Here is a 24,893-nt window from a genome sequence, read left to right as displayed (position 1 = left end):
TGGGCACCCAGCTAGGAGGACAGAGTAGAAAATGGATCTTCCAGTCTCTCCTTACCTGTCCCCCAAAGAGTTACGGTGAAATGGGGCTCACCTCCAAGATGAAGTGGAGCCTGTCTGTGTCTGGGGACTCTGCCAGCAGGTTCCCCAGCATGGCATCCAGGACCTCTGGGATGACTTTCTGCAGAGTCTGCAAAGCATGGGTCAGATTTAGGGAACCTGGGCCTACACCTGCCACAGGATGGGAAGAGGGGTCTCTGGGAAGCACTGGGGAGACTCCCAAACACATCTCCCAGCCTCTCTCCTTCACATCCCACTGCAGGCAATTTGCAAGAATTGATGACCCCTGGACCTTTGATCCATGAGCTTAGCAGGTCTCTGCAGAGGGCCTTGTAGGCAGAAGAGTAGGAAACAGCCAAGTTGCTATGGATGGAAGCTGGGCTTCTGGGCAAAACACGGCTTATGAAAGAAAAGAAAGAAAGAAAGAAAGAAAGAAAGAAAGAAAGAAAGAAAGAAAGAAAGAAAGAAAGAAAGAAAGAAAGAAAGCAATCCCCCAGGGAGGCGTAATCTCTTCCCTGCTGGAGGGAAGGATCCAAGCCTGCAGCTTGTTCCATCTCCACGACCCCACCCCTAAAGATGGAGCTCCAGTGAATCAAGAGAGCAGGGACCAAGGACCACTCTGGAAGAGGAGGAGGATGGAGGAGGAGGAGGTACCTGGATGCCGGTGGTGTCCTTCTCCGTGCCCAGGGTGAAGACGGAGTGAAGGGCAGCTCGCAAGAGGTGGGTCTCTAGGGCTGGCTCCAGGGCAGGTTTCATGGTGCTGGCAAGAGAGAGGAGCTGCTATTAGACTGTGCAGTATGCGGGTGGGACTGTTGCCAACACAGACACCAAGCCACAGGGATAGAGGCACAGTCTGGCGAGAATGGAAACTGAGGCACTTCGCTAGGGAATGACAAGGCCAAGGCGTCCCAGACAGACAGTGGCAGGACAGGAATAGCTGCTGTTCCCTGGAGCCTGCTGCCCCTCCTGTATCTGATCCCCGGAATGAGCCCCTCCCCAAGGCCCCTGTCATGTTATGGGAGTGAAAAGAAGAGCCCCGCCAGGAGAGAGTGACCCTTCCCACCCCACCATCTCTGCTAGAGGCTCCACTCTTGGGAGGTGACCTGGGAGGGACAGTGACGGTGACTCCCAGCCTTGGGCCTGAGCAGCACTGGGGTGAGGGGAGCCGGCGGGGTGGGGGAATGGGGCTGTCTCGGTACCAGAGGTTCCCCACTGCAGCCAGGGAGTGGGCGAGGACGGCGCTGGGTGACGAGTCATCGGGAAGCTCCTCAATGAGCTCCTGTGAGACGCGAAGGAGACAAAGGAGCGTGTGAGATTCAGGCCCGACTCACACCTCCCAATGACGAGATGACACAGCCAGTGCCCCACATGGTCAGCAGGATCCCCCACCACCTCCCGCTCCTCCAATTCCTTCCTGCCCATCAAACTTGTCCTCCTTCCCAGATTCCTGCCCAGCTCACTCCCAATCCCCTTCTCTCCTCCTCCCTGTCAAAACTGCCCCCATTCAGCCCCATTCTGATGACCGAGCTGGGACCATGTGATTCCTTGGCCCCCACTCTCAGCTGCCCCCCAGCCCCACAATTCCCCCCCTGCTCACTACTGACCAATCTCACAATTTCTCCCTTCTCTTCTCCCAAGTCCTCAGCCCGAGGAATCCTTGTCCTCTGCTGCCCCCTCCAACACCACCCAGTCCCCACCCATGAGCCCGGCCATACCCCTGCCAAACCCATGTCTCTCTCCTCCCTCCAGCTGCCGTATGGCGTGTCTCACTCACCACGATCCTCTTCACCACAGCCGCCTTGCAGCAGCGCGGCTCCAGCGTGTCCTCCCCTCTCTCCCGTGCAGCCAGACATGCGGGGTAGATGGCCTGAAGGAACAGGAGCTGCTGCCCCTCATCCTGTACCCACCGGGAGTGGGGTATAGCAAGAGAGAACCTGTTAGCTAGGGACCTTCCTACCCCACCCAAACCAGCTCCAGGGCTCAGGCCTCAATGGGGGATTGTGGGGACCAGCCTATTGTCCAAATCCCCCACCACTCCTACACAAGCAGGATCAGGAAGTGGGACAGTGCCTGTGGGGGGAAACGACCTCGTCTGTTGTGGGACAAACACCCCCATCTTGGGGGTCCCACATCATGGATGTAAAAGGGCCCCATTAGGGGTGGTGGATCAGGAGGGACAAGACCCTCGGCAGGGGGTGGGGATGCTGGGAAGGGACAGGGCAATCTTGGTTCAAGCCCAGGTGGGGAACATTTGTACCTTATCTCTGCACTGGAGCTGCTCTCGGATGACCTTGAGAGCAGCTTCATCTTTGGCCATGTGCACCCCTTCCTCCTGCTCCGAATCCCAGGGGGTCCCTGCACCAGGGAGGGAAGGACAGGGGCGTGGTGGGCAGAGCAGGATTCAAGACCCCCCTTCCCACCTCAGGCACCCAGGGCAGATCAGGCCCCAAACCTCCCTCTCAGGGATGCCTTCAGGCCCTAACAGCTTCAGAAGCCCAGAGCAGAGCCCCCCTCCGCTGCCCAGGACTCCAGGGCAGGTGCCTGTTCTCCCAGCCCCGGAGCAGCAAGGACCAAAGTGGCAGCAGCTCTTCACGCCCCCACCCACAGGTCCCCGTGCGGAAGGGGCAGCTGTGTGACGGCTGCTGCTGTCCGTGGGGTTCCCATGGCTCAGGCCAGACACCTGGGATGGGGACCTCCGCCCTGGCCCAGTATCCCAGGGAGAGTGGCTGGGCCCAGGGTGTTCACATCCCCATCCTCACCCCTCCCTCAGCCCTGCCTGGCTCCTCACCTGGAACAAAGCAGTGGCCTCCATCAGCCTGGCTGCAGCCAGAGACCCAGGAGCTGCTGCTGTCCCATGCTGAGCTGCCCGTGCTGGGACAGGGACCTTCCCCCTCCTGGCCGGCGGGGGCTGGAAGGGCCTCAGAGAGCGGGCAGGGCGATGCCTCCTGATGGGAAGGAGGGCTGGGCTCCTGGGGCCGCTGCTGCCCACACAACAAGCCCCAGAGCCACTCTGCCCGGCGCCCCTCCTGGGCTGGGTCCTGTCTGCAAAACCGCAGCCTGGGCCAGCTCCATTGGGGCCTGGTCGGGGCCTCTCCCAGCTCGGCGCCTGCGCCGGGAGCCGGGGTCCTTTTCCAGAAGGCCGGGCACTTCCGACGTCTGGTCTGGACGGGAGCTGCTTCCCCGCCAGCGGGGACGCAGGGGTTGCTCTGCCCCTTGGGAAGGTGGCAGCTGCTTCCCTCAGGCTCTGGGGCCACCTGCAGAGCCTTCCTCCGCAACATCCGCAGGAGCCTGGCCATCCTGGAACCGAGCGGGGAGCAGCGGTGAGACTGGGCTCAAGGCAGCCTTTCACTCCTGGGCCTTTTCCGTCCCTCCTCCTCCCTCCTCCAACCACAGCAGCCCCTTCTGCCCCCACAGGAGTGCAGGGAGTGCCATCTACACATACGGGCAGGAGTTCATTGCATGATATTCTCCTAATGTTCCCCCTCTTAATCCCTGCTGCTGCAATATCCAGGAAGTCTCATCCTTTTCCAGCAATGGGGTCAGTCCCTAAGACCATCGGTTCCTCTGGACAAGCAGCCCCCTCCTGTCGTCCCAGGCCACTCTCCCACCCAGGCTAGAGAAGGAACAGAAGCCAGGAGTCCGGACTTCTCCTGGGAAACCATTCCCCACGTCAAAGTCACAAAGAGCCTAGGCACAGGAAGACCAGGGCCCTCCTCGTTCCCCCTTGATTTCCAGACTCAGCAGCCCACAGGGTCCGGCCCAGCTCAGAGACTCTCAACCTGGGGAACGGTGTCCCACAAGGAAAGGGCTGGGAGCCCCATTGCTGGAACCTTTCAAAACACACTGGAGACGGCTCTGGAGAAGCCCCTGCCTGGCCTAAGAATGAGGGGCTCTTGGGGGCTGTTTGCAAAGGAAATCCCCCTTTGGAGATAGTCTCTCCCCATTTCTGCCTCTCCCTAGACAGACAGGGGAAGCCACCGAGGAACCCGAATGCCACTAACTTGCTCTCAGTGATGGGATGATGGATGGCGGATGTTCAGCGTCAGCAGACGTCCCACGCCCTCCTCCTCACTCTCCAAGCCCAAGGCAGGCTGGAGAGGGTGGTGACCTCAGGAGTTACCCTGCCCAGCCAGCAGGCAGGGTGATGACACTAGGGCGATCGACTAGCTGTGAAAACAAGAGTCTGTCTGATTGCCAGCAGCAGGGGTTGCAGAACACTGCCCTAGGGCGGAGGTGACAGCGCCTCCAGGATCCTGACATCCCAGCACTTTACACACCTTCCTGGAGCCTCCCAAACCCACTGAGCTGTAGCCATGGGACCCTAACCCGACTGACGGCAAACGGGCCTCAGCTAGGAGCACAGGCTCACACTGAGTGTCAGAGCCATGGATCGACCCCTTCACTAACTACTGCCGCACACTCCCTCCACAGCTGGCAATTGCAACCAGGCCCTAATGGCTGGTCCCCCTGCCTTTGAGAGGGAGGGTCACTCCTGCTTCCATTGCTGCCTCTTGATCTGTGGGACTTTGGGCAAGTTGCTCCCCCTCTCCATGGCTCTCTGGGACTCACATCCCTGAATGGGCTTTAAAAAAAACAATGGTTAAAGTTTGGTCCCAACTAGTTCTTGTTTCTCGAGACTAGCCATTTCAGCAAAGTTTAGAATTCTTGACATTCAACACCTGGAAACATCCCTTTCTCCTTCGCAGACGGCCTTAACATCCCTTATCTCACCCAGGCTCCCTGCTGCCTGGAGTTAGAGAATTGACCCTATTCCCACTGGACCTACCCAAGGTGTCACACAGCAAAGCGTGACGGAGCCAGAAAGAGAAGACAACAATCCTGACTCCTGTTCTAACTAACAGACAACAACCCCCCCGGAGGCAGGGATAAAGCCCAGGAAATAAGGTGTGAACATTTTCATGGAAACCGTTTTCTGTCTTAAAATCCATTCAGATGAAACCACTTTGTTTCTTGAAATCATAAGAAGTAGGATAAAAATTCTTTGCAAAAATATTTGTTTGCAAAACAAGAGCATCTCCTGTTTGTCACAGTGCATTCAACTGTCTCGTCGTACACAAAGGGGAGACACTATGATCTAGCAAAAAGAAAAAGGAGTACTTGTGGCACCTTAGAGACTAACAAATTTATTTGAGCATAAGCTTTCGTGAGCTCCAGCTCACTTCGTCGGATGCATCTGTAGCTCACGACAGCTGTAGCTCACGAAAGCATGTGCTCAAATAAATTGGTTAGTCTCTAAGGTGCCACAAGTCCTCCTGTTCTTTTTTGCAAATACAGACTAACACGGCTGCTACTCTGAAACCAACTATGATCTAGAAAATTAGATGAGATGCTTCAGTCTGAGCTAAGTAGTTGCTGCTCTTCACAATTTCAAAAGAATAAAATACAAATAAAAGAGAATATTAGGTCATAATCTGATATGGCTCAGTGTGATCGGACACCTCCTAGTCTGTACTGCTTCAAGTGACACTCTTCAGTGGATCCCCAGCATCCACCCATGGCGAGGTAGGTGGGAGAGCATTGTTATTCCTACTTGACAGAAGGAGAAACAAAGGCTGAGAAAGGAGCAGGGACTTGTCTTAGCTGATGCAGCCAGTCAGTAGCAGAATTACTCTCAAATGAGCTACAGACCAGCAATTGTTCATAGTAATTATGCAGCAAGTATTTGAGAAGAATTGGATTGTTCGAGAGGATATTGAACTGCTCCGAGACAATGAATGGAGAGCAGCATCCACATTGGTCAGAGATATAACTGGTTGTGACTTATTTGCTTGGTCATAAAAGAGAACAACAAAGACCAGAGTTTCCTCCCTGTCAATAGCTCCCTCCTCAGCCAATCAAGGTTGAGATTTTGAGGGGTGGGAGGCTAAGGGTTCTCATTAAATAGCCCAAAGAATGGCCCTGGTCACCACCGAGGTGATCATTCTCGGAGCCCTATTCCAGTCTCACCTCTCTGTAAGGGCCTCCCACAACGCCCCCCGGCCCCCGCTCCACACACAGAGCTCCTGGTGAGCAGAGGAAAATGACAAAGGAAGCGAGAAGAGAAAGGTAGGAGGGACAGAGGAAAAGGGAAAACAAAAAGGAGAAAAACCAACGTCCCCAGTGATTCTAAGGGACAAAGTCCTAGGTTGGAAATAAAATACTTCCCCCACAATCTAATGTTTTCCTTTCCTAAAAATCAACCGGCACCTGATGGATCAGACTGAAGAGGTTCCAAACCTCTCCGAGGCTCTTACCTTCTATACAGGGATGTCTGTTTTCGATCAAAACCACTACAAGAAAAGGAGAAAACTCCGAAGAGGGTCCTCCTTGCTCTCACGAATGTGGAAGTGAATGCTCTCTCAGTCCTCCAGGAGAGACCTCGAGAAGGAGACGTGCTGAAGCAAAGCCACAGGGATCTCCGAGCTTGCCCCTGTCCTGCACCCCTGTCCTGCCTGGCTGATGTCAATTTCTCTCTGTGAGGTCATCGCCTCCCCACCACCTTTGTCCAATAGGCTGAGGTCCTGCCAAAGGCCCTTGTGATGTCACTGCCACACCCACCCCTCCCCTGCAGTGCTGATGTCCTGCCCCTGTCCAGCCACATTGGATGTTTCAGCTGCTTCCCCTGGATCACCCCACTCAATGTCACTTCCTTGTGGGGTGACACCGACTACACAGTATAACACAGAGCTTCTTCCCCAGGCTGCAATTAGGTTTTCACAAGTTAGTTGACTTTATGGCCAGAAGCAACCGTTAGAGCATTTAATCTCATCCCCTGCGTATCCTAAGGCCTCCTGTATATCAGAAGAGCTGGGCTTTTCTTTTACTCAAATGTTTTCCAGAAAGGCATCTAGTCTTTATTCGAAGAGATCAAGAGATGGAGAATCCATCATTTCTCTTGGCAGTTTGTGCCAATGACAAATCACCCTCTTACAAATCCGGGTCTTATTGTCATTATACTTTTTCTGATTTCTGCTTCCATCCATGGGGTCTTGTCATGCCTTTCTCTGCTACATAAAAGAGCCCTTTTCTACTCAACATTTTCTCTCCATGAAGTCAAGCAACTCACCTCTCATTTGTCTTTTGTGTATACTAAACAGATTGAGCTTTTTCAATGTCTCATTAGAAGGCATCATCCCCATCCCTCAATTAGGAATCTTTTCTGTACCCTCTCCAATTGTTTTAACATAATATTCAAAATGTGGACACAAGAACTGGATTCAACATTCCAGCATCAGTCTCACCAATGCTCTTTCACTTCCCTTTCCATTCTCACTATTCTATCCAGCCAAGAATGGCTTTAACCTTTTTTAACACAGTTTCACATTGACAGACCGTGCTGAGCAGCTCGTCCTCTATGGCCCCGAAATCCTTTTCAAGGTCCCTGCTTTCCAGCGGATTGTCCCCCATTCTGTAGGGTGCCACCTGACTCCTTTGTTACTGAAGCTATGGGGTTGCATTTGGCTTGATTAAAACCTAATTATTTCATAAGTATTTTAGAAGAACTAGCCCATTAGAGAGAGAATCGTGAATTACTCCAAGACAATGAATGGAGAAAAGCGGCAAGAGCAATCAAATACATGTTTGGTTATGGCCTATTTCCTTGGTCTTAAAAGAGAGTAAGGAGGACCTGAGTCTCCTCCCTCACAATAGCCCCAAGCTCCCCCAATCAGCATTGAGACTCTGAGAAGCAGAAAGCTGAGAGTCCTCACCAGATGTCCCGGGTCACCACTGGAGGGAGTCACTCTTAGAGCACCATTCCAGCCACATGTCTTTGGGAGCAACCCCCCATCCCCAACTCCACATGCACAGACAGGTCCTGGTGGTGAAAGGAAAGCAGGGGAATAGGACAAAGATGCAAGAGAAGACGAGAAAGGAGGGAGAGACAGGAAAAGGGAAAACAAAAAGGAGAAACCCCAGTGTCCCCAGTAATTCTAAGGGACAAAGTCCTAGGTCTGAATTAAAATGCTGGACCCACAATCTAGTGTTTGCCTTTCCTAAAAATCAGCTGGTACCTGATTGATCAGACTGGTCAGGTTCCAAACCTCTCCGAGGCTCTTACCTTCTATACAGGGACGTCTGTTTTTGAGCAAAACCACTACAAGAAAAGGAGAAAACTCCGAAGAGGGTCCTCCTTGTGCTCACAAATGTGAACGTGAATGCTCTCTCAGTCCTCCAGGAGAGACCTCGAGAAGGAGACGTGCTGAAGCAAAGCCACAGGGATCTCCGAGCTTGCCCCTGTCCTGCACCCCTGTCCTGCCTGGCTGATGTCAAGATCTCTCTGTGAGGTCATCGCCTCCCCACCACCTTTGTCCAATAGGCTGAGGTCCTGCCAAAGGCCCTTGTGATGTCACTGCCACACCCACCCCTCCCCTGCAGTGCTGATGTCCTGCCCCTGTCCAGCTACATTGGATGTTTCAGCCGCTTCCCCTGGATCACCCCACGCAATGAGCATTCATTGTGGGCTCAAGTCGAACAAAGTAAAACATCAGAGGCTTCTCCCCGTGCTACGCTCAGTTTTTCATAAATTAGCAGACTTTATGGACAGAAGAGACAATTAGAGCATGTCATCTGACCTCCTGCATATCTCATGCTTTCTGTAGAGCGTAGGAGCTAGTTTTTGACTACACACGTTCCAGAAAGGCATCTAGTCTTCATTAGAAGACATCAAGAGGTGGGGAATTCCCACCACTTCCCTTTCTAGTTTGTTCCTTTGGTGATTCATCCTCACGGTTGAATATGTGTGCCCTCTTTCTAATATGAATTGGTCTCTTTTGAGTTTCCAGCCACTGGGTCTTGTTATTCTTTTCTCTGCTAGATTAATGAGCCCTTTCATACCCAATATTTTCTCTCCATGAAGTCACTTCAACACTTCAATGACGTCACCTCCCGATCTTTTTTATCATCTAAACAGGCTGAGCTCTTTCAATAGCTTATTCGCAGGCATTTTTCTCCAGCCCTCAAAACGTTTCATTGCTTTTTGCTGCCCCATCTCCAATATTTCCAAATCTTTTTTCAAAGGTGGATGCCAAAACTGCATGCAGGATTCCATGATCAGTCTTCCTCATGGTTTCAGAGTAACAGCCGTGTTAGTCTGTATTCGCAAAAAGAAAAGGAGTACTTGTGGCACCTTAGAGACTAACCAATTTATTTGAGCATAAGCTTTCGTGAGCTATAGTTCACTTCATCGGATGCATACTGTGGAAAGTGTAGAAGATCTTTTTATATACCTACAAAGCATGAAAAAATACCTCCTCCCACCCCACTCTCCTGCTACTAATAACTTATCTAAAGTGATCACTCTCCTTACAATGTGTATGATAATCAAGTTGGGCCATTTCCAGCACAAATCCAGGTTTTCTCACACACACCCCCCCACTGCACACACACAAACCCACTCTCCTGCTGGGAATAGCTTATCTAAAGTGACCACTCTCCTTACAATGTGTATGATAATCAAGGTGGGCCATTTCCAGCACAAATCCAAATTTTTTCATGCTTTGTGTGTATATAAAAAGATCTTCTACACTTTCCACAGTATGCATCCGATGAAATGAGCTGTAGCTCACAAAAGCTTATGCTCAAATAAATTGGTTAGTCTCTAAGGTGCCACAAGTACTCCTTTTCTTCCTCATGGTGTGTCATCTCCCTATGCTCCTCACTGCTCTTTTCATACATCTAATGATGGCTTTAGCCCTGTTCACCACAGCATCACCCTGCGTGCTCATGTTGAATGGCTTGCCTAGCATGGCCCCGAAATCCTCTTCACCATCAGTGCTTTCCTGGATACACTTCCCCACTCTGTAGATGTGGCCTGCATGCTTTGTCGCTAGCTATAGGACCCTTCCTTTGGTTCTTTTCCAACTTGTTTTCTTTGAATGGCTCCACTTTATCAAGGGATCCCATTGCTCTGTGTCACTGCCCTCTCCTCATCATTAATTACCACTCTGCTTCTATTTTATCACCCACCAACTTTAGCAGCAGTGATATTTTATTTAGGTTGCAGTTCATTGATATTTATTTTCAAGAATTAGTCCTTGAGAGCCTCTTCATATCCCTCGTGCCCATAACCTGCTCCACACAGCACAGTGAGAAAAGGCCACCCAGCCCAGCTGTGCCCAAGGGGCTAAGCACAGAACAAATGTAGGAGCTTGTGTCATCCATAGCTTCTGAACAACATGTGGGGGTCATCAGCTTACAAAGACACTCTAGACCGGTAGCACAGACAGGCCCCAAATGTGTCGAAGTGTCCCGCCTTGAAAAACAGAAGACAAAAAAACATAACCTTGAGTAGCTTTATTTTATAGTCGTGGAAACTGAGGCACACAGAAGCAAAGAGGTTCGTTCATGGTCAAAAAGTCAGGAATAGAAAATGGCCAATCTGCTGATAGTCAGTCCTGGGCCCTAGCCGTGTTTGTCCTGGCCTCTCTGCTTCAGCTCCAGTAACAACCCGAGTGGAGGTTTTCTTCCTCTCCATGTCCTTTAACTTCACGTCACTGGAGAAGAAAGATTGTTTCTGACCAGCTGGCTCTAATGCTTAAAAACCTTCATTTTTTTTCTTTCGCTAGGAGGATAACGCTGGGCGTTTTCTCTCATTCACTTTCCTTTGGAATACTTTCAATCCAGTCCAAAGGATTTCCTTTTCCAGTGTGTCTTCAGCACCTTTCCTAGCAAACAATTCCTGTTCGAGCACAGGTTTCCAGTTTCAGGCTGTCCCAGGGGAAGATGGCCATGAAAGGAGTAGTAGCTCAACTGAACCTATCCCCAGGTGAAGGGAATAAGTGCAGGGGTCACATGGGAAGGAGCAGCATGTAACTAGGATCCAGGCCTGTTGGGCGATATAAGAACAGCCTGTGCTCAGCCAGGAGAGAGACCCGCAATGGGAGCAGGCCTGGGAGGGGCTTGGATAGTCCTTTCAAGTCAGTTTTGGTACACAGTAGGGGATGGAACAGCCAAGCTGCTAGGGTTGGGAGCTGGGCCTCCTGGCAGTGCCCAGGAACGAAAGCACAGCACCTGCCAGGAAGGGAGTCCCCACAGAGGGACACCGTAATCTCCCAGGGAGGGAAAAGGCTCTCACTGCCATTTCTTAACCTCATGGGGTGTTCTCCTGCTCTGCCAACCCCACCCCTATTTCAGCATCTCCAGGTGCCTGAGGAAGCAGGCACCACAGGCCATCCTGCAGCTGGGACAGAGATGGAGGTTGATGACCTACCTGCCCGTGGTGACCATGGTGCAGGACAGCCCTCAGGACATGCGAATGCAGCTCCAGATCTGCAGAATGCACCTTCCCTTTGCTGGCACGAGACCTTGCAGGTTGCGGGAGGTGAGACAGGCACTAACTTTTGGTAACCCTCAGTGGGATCAGAGGGTAATGGTTTGTAGAAAGTGGTGTTGGAGAGCTTTACAAAAACTAGGCAAGCCATTTACAACACACACTTTGTTTCTCTACAAAAGAAAAAGGACACTAAACTATCTAAACTACTACATGCCACAAGGGGTCACAACAGTGGTTCCCTTAACCCACCCAGCAATATTGTTAATGTATCCAACTATACTCTTAGCCCAGCAGAAGAATCTTTCCTATCTCAGGGCCTCTCCTTCTGCCCCTCCACCCCCACAAATATGATACCGTTCTGTGGTGACCTAGAATCCTATTTTCGATGTCTCCGACTCAAGGAATATTTCTCACACCTCTGAACAACATACTAACCCACAGAGAGCTTCCTACCAAGACAACAAAAAGAAGGATTCTGGGTGGACTCCTCCTGAAGGTCGAAACAACAGACTGGACTTCTACAGAGAGTGCTTCCGCCGACGTGCACGGGCCGAAATTGTGGAAAAGCAACATCACTTGCCCCATAACCTCAGCCGTGCAGAACACAGCGCCATCCACAGCCTCAGAAACAGCTCAGACATCATAATAAAAAAGGCTGACAAAGGAGGTGCTGTCATCATCATGAATAGGTCAGAATATAAACAAGAGGCTGCTAGGCAGGTCTCCAACACCACTTTCTACAAGCCATTACCCTCTGATCCCACTGTGGGTTACCAAAAGAAACTACACCATCTGCTCAAGAAACTCCCTGAAAAAGCACAAGAACAAATCCGCACAGACACACCCCTAGAACCCCGACCTGGGATATTCTATCTGCTACCCAAGATCCATAAACCTGGAAATCCTGGACGCCCCATCATCTCAGGCATTGGCACCCTGACAGCAGGATTGTCTGGCTATGTAGACTCTCTCCTCAGGCCCTATGCTACCAGCACTCCCAGCTATCTTCCAGACACCACTGACTTCCTGAGGAAACTACAATCCATCGGTGATCTTCCTGAAAACACCATCCTTGCCACTATGGATGTCGAAGCCCTCTACACCAACATTCCACACAAAGATGGACTACAAGCCGTCAAGAACAGTATCCCCGATAATGTCATGGCAAACCTGCTGGCTGAACTTTGTGACTTTGTCCTCACCCATAACTCTTTCACATTTGAGGACAATGTATACCTTCAAGTCGGCCGGATTGCTATGGGTACCCGCATGGCCCCACAGTCTGCCCGCATTTTTATGGCTGACTTAGAATAACGCTTCCAACCAGGACACACCACACGATCCATTGTCTAAAGCCAAACTCTACCATACAACCGCATTTGCTCCAACCCCTCAGGCAGAGACAAATATCTACAAGATCTCTGTCAAGCATTCTTACAACTACAATACACACCTGCTGAAGTGAAGAAACAGATTGACAGAGACAGAAGAGTACCCATAAGTTACCTACTACAGGACAGACCCAACAAAGAAAATAACAGAACGCCACTAGCCATCACCTTCAGCCCCCAACTAAAACCTCTCCAATGCATCATCAAGGATCTACAACCTATCCTGAAAGACGCCCCATCACTCTCACAGATCTTTGGAGAGAGGCCAGTCCTTGCGTACAGACAGCCCCCCAACCTGAAGCAAATACTCACCAGCAACCACACACCACACAACAGAACCACTAACCCAGGATCCTATCCTTGCAACAAAGCCCGTTGCCAACTCTGTCCACATATCTATTCAGGGGACACCATCATAGGGCCTAATCACATCAGCCACACTATCAGAGGCTCGTTCACCTGCACATCTACCAATGTGATATATGCCATCATGTGCCAACAAGGCCCCTCTGCCATGTACATTGGCCAAACTGGACAGTCTCTACATAAAAGAATAAATGGACACAAATCAGACGTCAAGTATTATAACATTCAAAAACCAGTCGGAGAACACTTCAATCTCTCTGGTCACTCAAACTCAGACCTAAAAGGGGCAATTCTTCAACAACAAAAAACTTCAAAAACAGACTCCAAGGAGAGACTGCTGAATTGGAATTAATTTGCAAACTGGATACAATTAATTTAGGCTTGAATAAAAACTGGGAGTGGATGTGTCATTACACAAAGTAAAACTATTTCCCCTTGTTTATTTCCCCCCCTACTGTTCTTGTCAACTGCTGGAAATGGCCCACCTTGATTATCACTACAAAAGGTTTTCTTCACCCTCCGCCCCCTCCCCTGCCCACCCCTGCTCTCCTGCTGGTAATAGCTCACCTTTCCTGATCACTCTTTTTACAGTCCGTATGGTAACACCAATTCTTTCATGTTCTTTATGTATATAAAATCTCCACACTGTATTTTCCATTGCATGCATCCGATGAAGTGAGCTGTAGCTCATGAAAGCTTACGCTCAAATGTCTTTGTTAGTCTCTAAGGTGCCACAAGTCCTCCTTTTCTTTTTGCGGATACAGACTAACATGGCTGCTACTCTGAAACAGTGTTAGTCTTGCAGATGCAGACTAACACGGCTGCTACTCTGCCATGCCTCCACCCACTTTAACCCAAAACAAACTCAGGTTTTGGGTCAAAGGGGGTAGAGGCATGGAAGAGAGTATATAGTGAACAAAAGATTGATTTTAAAAGTGTCAGAACAAGACTGTGAAAACAGGAACGTCCTAGTCTTGACAATCTTTCACGAAAAACCCTTGCATTCCAAAAATAGTCACTTTTCCACAGACAATCCTTCCTTTGGAAAAGATTTTCAACCGTGTCTAGAAATCGCTCCCAGGTCAGTGTCTCTCTGAGCGTGGGGTGCACTCATTTGCCCTCCCCTTCCCCTGGGGATGTGTACGAAGCACTAGTTAGAGGGGTACAGAGGAGGTATAAATAAAGATGATTAGGTCTTGACAAATACACATGTGGAGGGTTTGGGGGGAGAGAGACATGACTGATTGTATTGTCCTGAAGCAGTGCACAGCTTCCAAAGATTTGGTGAATGCTTCTCTGGGGGTCTGATTCTGCAAACCAACTTCCAGGAGCATCAGATGTGCATCTGACAAGGCCCTGCTCCCTCCTCATGTCCAGGCCACTTGGCCAGTGGCTTGGCATGAGTAACTCTGATGCTGGACTGCCATTTTCCTACCCCTGCCTCTATGTGCATTGTGAGCAGCTGCACTACTGCACATCCAAGTGGCTAAAGAACCATCAACAGGCTTCACTCTTCTTCACTCTCTGGTCACGCAATTACAGACATGAAAGTTGCGATATTACAACAGAAAAACTTCAGAAACAGACTCCAACCAGAGACTGCTGAATTGGAATTCATTTGCAAATTGGATACAATTAACTTAGGCTTGAATAGAGACTGGGAGTGGTTGACTCATTATGCAAGGTAACCTATTTCCCCTTGTTTATTCCTTCCCCCTCCCCCCCACTGTTCCTCAGACATTCTTGTTAAACCCTGGATTTGTGCTGGAAATGGCCCACCTTGATTATCGTACACATTGTAAGGAGAGTGATCACTTTAGGTAAGCTATTACCAGCAGGAGAGTGGGGTGGGGGAGAGAAAATCTTTTGAAGTGATAAACACCCATTTTTTCATGGTCTGTGTGTATAAAAACATCTTCACTGTATTTTCCACTTTATGCATCTGATGAAGTGAGCTGTAGCTCACGAAAGCTTATGCTCAAATAAATTGGTTAGTCTCTAAGGTGCCACAAGTCCTCCTTTTCTTTTTGTGAATACAGACGAACATGGCTGCTACTCTGAAACCTGACTACACAGAGTGCTGTCAGTTGCACAAAGATAAAATGGAGAAATGTTGTATGTGTTTAACCTCTTTCAATCAGTGGGCTCTTAAAAGTTGCAAATAATTTCTAGCTCAACCAGAAGTTCGGGGCTTGAGGTAGGAGTCTCCCAGGCATTGTCTTCACTGCAAAAGTGTGTTTACACGGAGATAGCTAACTTGATGTAAAATCCGCGTGGAGACATAGAATAGGAACATAGAATATCAGGGTTGGAAGGGACCTCAGGTGGTCATCTAGTCCAACCCCCTGCTCAAAGCAGGACCAATCCCCAATTAAATCATCCCAGCCAGGGCTTTGTCAAGCCTGACCTTAAAAACTTCTAAGCAAGGAGATTCTACCACCTCCCTAGGTAACGCATTCCAGTGTTTCACCACCCTCTTAGTGAAAACATTTTTCCTAATATCCAACCTAAACCTCCCCCACTGCAACTTGAGACCATTACTCCTTGTCCTGTCCTCTTCCACCACTAAGAATAGTCTAGAACCATCCTCTCTGGAACCACCTCTCAGGTAGTTGAAAGCAGCTATCAAATCCCCCCTCATTCTTCTCTTCTGCAGACTAAACAATCCCAGTTCCCTCAGCCTCTCCTCATAAGTCATGTGTTCCAGACCCCTAATCATTTTTGTTGCCCTTCGCTGGACTCTTTCCAATTTATCCACATCCTTCTTGTAGTGTGGGGCTCAAAACTGGACACAGTACTCCAGATGAGGCCTCACCAATGTCGAATAGAGGGGGACAATCACGTCCCTCGATCTGCTCGCTATGCCCCTATTTATACATCCCAAAATGCCATTGGCCTTCTTGGCAACAAGGGCACACTGCTGACTCATATCCAGCTTCTCGTCCACCGTCACCCCTAGGTCCTTTTCTGCAGAACTGCTGCCTAGCCATTCGGTCCCTAGTCTGTAGCTGTGCATTGGGTTCTTCCGTCCTAAGTGCAGGACCCTGCACTTATCCTTATTGAACCTCATCAAATTTCTTTTGGCCCAATCCTCCAATTTGTCTAGGTCCCTCTGTATCCTATCCCTGCCCTCCAGTGTATCTACCACTCCTCCCAGTTTAGTATCATCCACAAATTTGCTGAGAATGCAATCCACACCATCCTCCAGATCATTTATGAAGATATTGAGCAGAACCGGCCCCTATCCCTTCACCCACTTCTAGACTATACAGAGCAAAGGACAGCTCTACGTCAGATAACTGAGCAGTATCAACTCAAAAAGATCACTTACCAAAGCTCTCCTCTCCTGTATCATGCATGCCAGAGCCAGACTGCTGGGACTTGCTAGACCCCTCCTGAGTGGAAAAGAGGTCCTGACTTGCTGCACCACAGGACGACCCTGCTGTGTGCTCCACATTGTCTTCCAATTCAAACTTCTCATCCACAACTTTGTCCTTGGGGTTGAGTCTACTGTCCGCTGCCTGCAGCCCCGCTAAAGTATCCACGAGGCTCTTGGCGGTGGAGATGGGTTCACTGCTAAAGATGGCGGCCAGCTCCTTATAGAAGCAGCAGGTCTTTGGCATAGCACCAGAGCAACGGTTTGCCTCCCTTGCCTTCTGGTACGCCTGCCTCAGCTCCTTTATCTTCACTCAGCACTGTCCTGTTCATACCCCTTTTCCAGTAAACCATGGGAAATCTGCCCACAGGTATCGAAGTTCCTACAGCTGGAGTGCAGCTGGGACTGCACAGCCTCCTCTCACCATAGTACCAGCAGATCCAACAACTGCGGGGTACTCTGAGTGGGAGAATGTTTGCTGCGTGGAGCCACCATGGTCAGCTGGGGAGATGATATGTGAGCTCTCCATGCCGAGGAAACAGGAAGTGGAATTTCAAAAATTCCCTGGCCTTTAAAGGGTGTGTACCTGGGTACAGGGCGGTGGAGTTCAAACTGCTGACCAGATCAGTCAGGATGGACATTTTGGGACACCTCCTAGAGGCCATTTCTAGCAACATAACCAAGCGCGGCGTATACATTAACACTTTCTTGATATAACTTTGTTGCAAATAGCTCTATGCCTTTTGTCGAGGTGGTTTTATTTTGTTGGCAAAGTAGGAGAGTTTTGTTGGCAGAAGGAACACTGCAGTGTGTACACCTCCACTGTTTTGTCAATGAAACCTGACTTTTGCCGACAAAATTATGCCGACAAAATTATGTAGTGTAGACAAGGCTTTACACTAAAAATCACAATATATTCAGGTTGCTTCTAGTCCCAAGAGATCAGTCACTTCCCCCAGATCAGCTGGTACCCTTGATCTTACACCAAAGACCATTCCTGTAGCCAATCCTATAATAAACTATCTAAAGGTTTATTAACTACAAAAATGAAATACGAGAGTTATTTACAGGTTAAAGCAAGCAAATATACACACAAATGAATTACCAGCTAAGATTCCTAAAGATGACAGAGATGTAATAATCTGTCAATTCAAAATGTCTTTTAGGGCAAATGCAGGGGTAGCCCCTGGCGATCCCTGCCTTCATTTAATGTCTCTGGCCTGTGAGAGTCCAAAGAGCAAAGAGATGACAAATCTTCTTGTGACCCTGTTTTTTCTTTTACATTTGGCTTACCAGTCCATGAGAAGAGCTTCCTTGCATGGGGCATTTCCAAGGTGTGATAGGGCCATTCACCAATCCTTTGTATTGTGATGTTTCTTAATGTCAAATTTAATCTTGCTAGGTCTCCTTAAAGGGGCGGGGGGGGGGGGGCGAAGGGGGAGGGGAGGAGGGAAGTTCCCATGCTTGGGTTTACAGGTTCAGAGCAAACATTTTCAAAGTTATAAAGCAAAACTGACATATTTCCTTATAGCATGGAACACAAGTATTACAAGGGAGATTAATGCATGCTGCAATTTATAAGCATTTCATAGAGTCTAAGTATTAAATACATTCATATAAGACTAATATGTATTTTGAACAAAACTAATGTACATGTGAGCTGGTTTGTTTCCAGCTATGAGTTTGTCAGTGCTTAGCTAATGCCTACAGCATTCGTCAGAGCTGGCACTTGGTCTGTCAATGTCATAAAAGGTGGATGACCTGGTTAAAGATGTGTCTTTCATACTCTGCACCCTTGCAAAGCTGGATAGGGGTGTAAACCAGGGACCTCTTGGTGCCAACAGGCAGAGGGCACAGGGGGTGCAGAGGGTTTTGCAGAGATCCTCTGGGTCAGATATAGGAATTGTAGTTAACCGAAGGGTGGCATGTGAGGACTCTACCAAGAGCCCATTGGTTGCCATAATCATTGCAAAATATATGTCCAGACACTGTTTAAGTAGTTATATGTCTCTTCTGAAAATTGTGTTCTCAAGGATTTGGGATTAGGGTGGGTCACTAGGAGGTGATTTAGCTCAAGAATATTCCTTTCAAACAAGAGGTTACAGATACTTATTTCTCTGTCTGGTCATGGGTGCTTTGGGTATTGTATGTTTTGGGTATTGTATGTTTGGGTATTGTATGTAGCTACAGACTAGGGACCGAATGGCTAGGCAGCAGTTCTGCGGAAAAGGACCTAGGGGTGACGGTGGACGAGAAGCTGGATATGAGTCGGCAGTGTGCCCTTGTTGCCAAGAAGGCCAATGGCATTTTGGGATGTATAAGTAGGGGCATAGCGAGCAGATCGAGGGACGTGATCGTTCCCCTCTATTCGACATTGGTGAGGCCTCATCTGGAGTACTGTGTCCAGTTTTGGGCCCCACACTTCAAGAAGGATGTGGATAATTGGACAGAGTCCAGCGAAGGGCAACAAAAATGATTAGGGGACTGGAACACATGAGTTATGAGGAGAGGCTGAGGGAGCTGGGATTGTTTAGCCTGCAGAAGAGAAGAATGAGGGGGGATTTGATAGCTGCTTTCAACTACCTGAGAGGGGGTTCCAAAGAGGATGGCTCTAGACTGTTCTCAATGGTAGCAGATGACAGAACGAGGAGTAATGGATTCAAGTTGCAGTGGGGGAGGTTTAGATTGGATATTAGGAAAAACTTTTTCACTAAGAGGGTGGTGAAACACTGGAATGCATTACCTAGGGAGGTGGTGGAATCTCCTTCCTTAGAGGTTTTTAAGGCCAGGCTTGACAAAGCCCTGGCTGGGATGATTTAACTGGGAATTGGTCCTGCTTCGAGCAGGGGGTTGGACTAGATGATCTTCTGGGGTCCCTTCCAACCCTGATATTCTATGATTCTATGATTCTATGATTTCACAATGGAGCCTGTTTGCCTACTCTGCCAAATGCTCATCAAAAGAAATCTTCAAGAGCAAAATTTTACAGAAAGGAATAAAGAGCAGGCAGGGGTCCTGTTTACAAGTAAAGACAATGAATTTTTGGGATATATCTGGGCGTGACCTACATTGGAAATGTTCCTTCCACTGGGGGAGTAACAGATACACATCTCTATCCAGATATTTGGGTATTCTATATTGTGTTCTCACACTATAGGCCTATTTGCATAGTGAGCCAGATGCTGTTTAAGAGATTTTGAAATCTACAAGAAAGGAAAATACAGGAAAAAACAACCAGTAGGAGGGTGTCTTCTTTAGGAATAAGGACAATGGATTGTCCTGATATATCTGTGTGGAAGCAGACTGGCAGCATATTTGCCTCAGGAACGAAGGATCACAGTCAACCTGGCTGTAAATTGCTGAAAGGATTTTTGGGTGAGCAATACTTAATTAGATAGGAGAGTACCTTGTTAATTGAGACTGGGCTCTAGAGTATGTATTATGATTTTGTTTTAAATTAGGGCTCTCAATTGTAGTTAACTCAAGCAATTAATGCAAAACAAATTAACTAAATTAAAAAAATTAGTCACAATTAATGGCAGTTTTAATTGCACTGTTAAACAATAATAGAATACCAATTTAAATTTATCATAAATTGGATGTTTTCTATGTTTTAAAATATATTGATTTAAATTACAACACAGAATTCAAAGTGTACAGTGCTCACTTTATATTATTTTTATTACAAATATTTGCACTGTAACAAAGATAAACAAAAGAAATAGTAGTTTTCAATTCCTTTCAAGTACTGGAGTGCAATCTCTTTATTGTCAAAATGCAACTTATAAATGTAGAATATTTTGTAACATAACTGCACTTAAAAACAAAACAATGTAAAACTTTAGAGCCTACAAGTCCACTAAGTCCTACTTCTTGTTCAGCCAATTGCTGAATGCTGACCACTTCTTATTTACAATGTCACCTGAAAGTGAGAACAGGCATTTTCATGGCACTGTTGTAGCGGGCATTGCAAGGTATTTTTGTGCCAGATATGTTAAATATTTGTATGCCCCTTCATGCTTCGACTTGTAGATTGCAAATTGTACAGTGCAAATATTGGTAATAAAAATAATAATTAGGCTGCCAATTAATAACAGTTAATGCATGTGATTAACTCAAAAGAACTCAATACTTTTTTTAATGTGCATTAATTGCATACTAGGGTGCCGTGCTCAGGGGGTGCTGCTGCATGCCTCCAGGGCGGGGGTGCTCCTCCCCGCATCACCCTTCTCCACTGCTGCTCCTCCCTCCCACCCATGGAGCCACCCCAGACCAAGCTACTCCAGACTAGGAACCTGGCTTCACTCTTCTTCACAGAGTGGAAGGGGTGGGGTGGGGGCTGATGTTGGGGTTCCCCCTGGCCCCACCCATGTACCTGGTTACTGCTGAGCTGGGGTCAGGGAACAGGGGGAGCCTGTCTGCTGCTGCTGCCAGCTCAGGAATGAGTGCGGTCCACAGGAGCTGCTGTTGGCTGAAAAAGTGCTCAGGCTTCTGAGTGCTCTGCTTAAAGAGACAACGCTTCCCCAGCGCGCACGCACGCACACACACTCTTCCCCCAAAGAGCAAAACTATTTAAATAAATGGTATTCTGTTATTGTTTAACAGTGCAATTAAAACTGCGATTAATCACAACTTTTTAAAATCTCGTGATTAATCACGATTAATGCTTTTTAGTCATTTGACAGCCCTATTTTAAATGTAACCATTTGTTTCCAATACTACTTGCTATGACTTGAATCTTGATTCTTTGTTAAATAAAAGTATACGGTGCTTGTTTTCAATACAAAAATAGCTAAGTGCCTTGTGTCAAGCAGCACAGTGACCTGAAGTGTAACGGCTAAACTGGTGTGCACTGTTTCTTTAGAAGCAGCGAATCCGTGAACACTACGAGTGTCCGGTGAACCAGGGGATGGACGCTCCAGGGAGATGCTTGCAGGGTTTGAGGGTTGGAATGAGCCAATCAGTAACGTGAAGTGAGACTGCAGGGCCTGCGGGGCCTAGAGGGCAGTGCTTGTGTTGCCTATGGCCAATGGAGTTGGGAGCTGGCCCAAGGCAGGCGCAGATATGGCTTCTCATGGTAAGGCACATGGCAGTGAAGTGCTCACAACCCTGGGTACACCTGGGAAATATCACAGGAGGCCAGTGGCACAAGGGTGCAACTGTGCCAGGACCTCAGGACTTCTCTATCATGTGCCAGGCCTGTACTGGCCTCTGTAACCGTTGAATAGGGGCATTGCCAGCAGATCAAGGGACGTAATTGTTCCCCTCTATTTGACATTGGTGAGGCCTCATCTGGAGTACTGTGTCCAGTTTTGGGCCCCACACTACAAGAAGGATGTGGAAAAATTGGAAAACATCCAGCGGAGGGCAAGAAAAATGATTAGGGGACTGGAACACATGACTTATGAGGAGAGGCTGAGGGAACTGGGATTGTTTAGTTTGCGGAAGAGAAGAATGAGGGGGGATTTGATAGCAGCCTACAACTACCTGAGAGGTGGATCCAAAGAGGATGGCTCTAGACTGTTCTCAGTGGTAGCAGATGACAGAACGAGGAGTAATGGTCTCAAGTTGCAGTGGGGGAGGTTTATGTTGGATATTAGGAAAAACTTTTTCACTAGGAGGGTGGTGAAACACTGGAATGCGTTACCTAGGGAGGTGGTAGAATCTCCTTCCTTTGTAGTTTTTAAGGTCAGGCTTGACAAAGCCCTGGCTGGGATGATTTAGTTGGGGATTGGTCCTGCTCTGGGCAGAGGGTTGGACTAGATGACCTCCTGAGGTCCCTTCCAACCCTGATATTCTATGATTCGATGATACTATGAATAGGGAGATCAAAAACTGTCCCCTTCTATCCCTTTGCCAGTGCAGGCATGAATCTGGCCCATTGAGCCAAACCTCTTCCAGCCTTAATTTCCAAATCTATACAATGTTTTTGTTGTTGTTTGTATTTCAGTCAATGGACAACAAGGACCACATTGTTCTGAGCTCTGTACAGATGCTGAGCAAACAGACCCAAAGAGCTTACAGCTCAGGGCCCTGATCCTGCAAACCCTTAACATTCTATTAATGGCAAAGGGCCCAAAGTAGATAAAATTATAGTCACGCTAAAGTCCTTACAGGATCTGGGTCTAGGTCATGACAAAATGCAATAGGAGAATGAGACAAATCAACCAAGGGTTGGAGAGGGAGGATGAGAGAACAGTAAACAACTCTTAGAGATTGTACCTCCTAGGATGGTTGAGAGACTTAATGGATATTGATTCCATTGCTGTGAGATGCCTGAATGAAAGAGAAAATGGAAGGTTTCAGACTCGTTTGTATTAAAGACCTGTGTGTGTCTCTGTCCCTCTCTGTCTGTTTCTCTGCCACAATTAAAACACAGTCATGTGAATTAAGAGTGGGGATGTTGTTATAAATATCACAACATAAAATCTCACTGATTTTATCTTTTCTCCCTGTAGACACTCTTCCAGTTGAACTGGAGGAAAAAAAAGAGAATACGCTAGGATCACACAAACAGGGTGAGATTTCAAGGTGGAGATTATTTTTCAGTTACGAGAAAATTCCCATGAAAATGTTTTCTTGAACTTGTAGCTAAGCCAATGCTGACCATGACACAACCAGTCCTAAAAATAAAAACATTACTAAGACGTGCCCAAGTTGAAGTCGGACAAACAATCCAACCCCAACCTTAACGCTGAGTTCATGCCCACAGCAATGAACGGAAACATTCTCACTATCATCCAAACACCCTTAACTCTGACCCTGGGATTTTCATAGATATTCATACGCATTATATATATTAAATTCATAGGAATGAGTGGACAGGCCACTCACCTCAGGGCTGATCTCTGGCTCTAATACTCTGCTTCCCTCTCTCCTCAGTGAATGTGACTCTGGATCCAGACACGGCTCATCCCCAACTCCTCCTCTCTGAGGGTCAGAAAAGTGTCAGACGGGGAGACAAATGGCACAGACTGCCCAACAATCCCAAGAGATTTGATACCCTGGATCAAAGATTTGATACCCTGCGTGCTGGGCTGTGAGGGATTCACATCTGGGAGATACTACTGGGAGGTGGAGGTGGGAGGTGAAATAATCTGGGCTGTGGGGGTTGCCAGAGAGTCTGTGAGGAGGAAGGGATTGTTCTGCTTTAACCCTGAGTGGGGGATCGGGCTATGGAGCAGTGGTGGGGTGAGTTCCAGGCTCTCACCTCCCCTAAAATTCCTCTGCCCCTGAGCTGGGTCCCCAGGAGGATCCGGGTTTGTCTGGACTATGAACAGGGGCTGGTGACATTTCTGAATGCTGATAATGATGCCCCAATCTTCACTTTCCCACCGGCTTCCTTCAGGGGGGAGAGAATCCACCCCTGGCTTTGGGTTCAGAGTGAACAATCACAGCTCAGACTGTGTCCCTGACACTTGGGGAAAACATCCCTTCTAAAGACCCTGAAATCAACTTCTCTAGCCTCAGACACCCTAATTTCTATGACCCTGGAGAACGCTTGTCTTCCTGAAAGCCTTCTACCACACAATCAGTTTGTATGACCATAAGGCTTGATGGGGCCTCTGAATTGTTAAAGTATAAAGACCAAGATGCTACTGAAATGGAGAAACCAACCGCATTGCTCCAAGAATTGTGCAACCTGTTTGTCACTGGCCTGTGTGATCCTTGAGGAGTGTAGCTGACTGTAGGGGTCAGAGACTGTCAGATAGGAGCTCAGAGAGTGGGAGAGTGAAAGTGAAAGAAAGTGACAAGGAGAGACATGAGCCAGGGTGACAGAGGGACTGGGAGATGCTACTGAACGTGATGGTGTCATTCATTATGTAATCCATCTATTTAATTCACTGGTTCATGAAAAGTGGAGCCATTTTAATGCCTTGGAAAAGTGATTTCTGCAAATGTTGCACTTTTTCTCTGTTCTGACCTTACATAATCACTCCCTAAGTGATTGAAGCCCTCATTTTTTTGTTAACTGAACCTTTTTAATAAATATAAAGCTTTTTTCTGCTTGGTGTTTTCCACTCTTTTGAGGGAGCGAGGAGGTGCAGAGGATTTGATTCGCCACTGACCAAAAGACAAGTTAAGAGTAAGGTGGGGTACACTCTATGGGGGGGCAAGTTGACTGGTTTAATCAAGGGCTGTAGAGCTGCCACCCTCCATAAAATGACCTGCTTATGAACTTGGAAGTGCATTGAAACCCATGTGGATATATATCTTCCTTCTAAACATGGTACTCTTTAAAAGAGTCTGAAATAGAGCTTGTGAGGCTATTTTGGAGTTATTTGGTCAAGGGGTTCCCAAAACATACCCCCAAATACTCTGCTTTTATCATTTTCAGATTTTTATAACACTTTGTTTTAGAATTAGGAATAGCAGATTTAAATTAAAGCTCAGGAAAAACTTGCTAACTGTAAGAACAGTAGGACAATGG

The 24,893-nt window shown here is 48.0% G+C and overlaps 1 protein-coding gene across 5 annotated transcripts in view; it reads left to right on the top strand.

The window, feature by feature from the left end:
• Positions 1-24,893, top strand: part of LOC140898275 (butyrophilin-like protein 2) — a 1,102,357-nt gene that overhangs the window by 984,059 nt on the left and 93,405 nt on the right. The window lies entirely within an intron of this gene.

Source organism: Lepidochelys kempii, chromosome 14 (assembly GCF_965140265.1).
Source record: "Lepidochelys kempii isolate rLepKem1 chromosome 14, rLepKem1.hap2, whole genome shotgun sequence".
In the NCBI taxonomy this organism is placed as follows: Eukaryota; Metazoa; Chordata; order Testudines; family Cheloniidae; genus Lepidochelys; species Lepidochelys kempii.
Note: the sequence above shows the minus strand (reverse complement) of the source record. Positions and strands in the feature narration are given on the sequence as shown.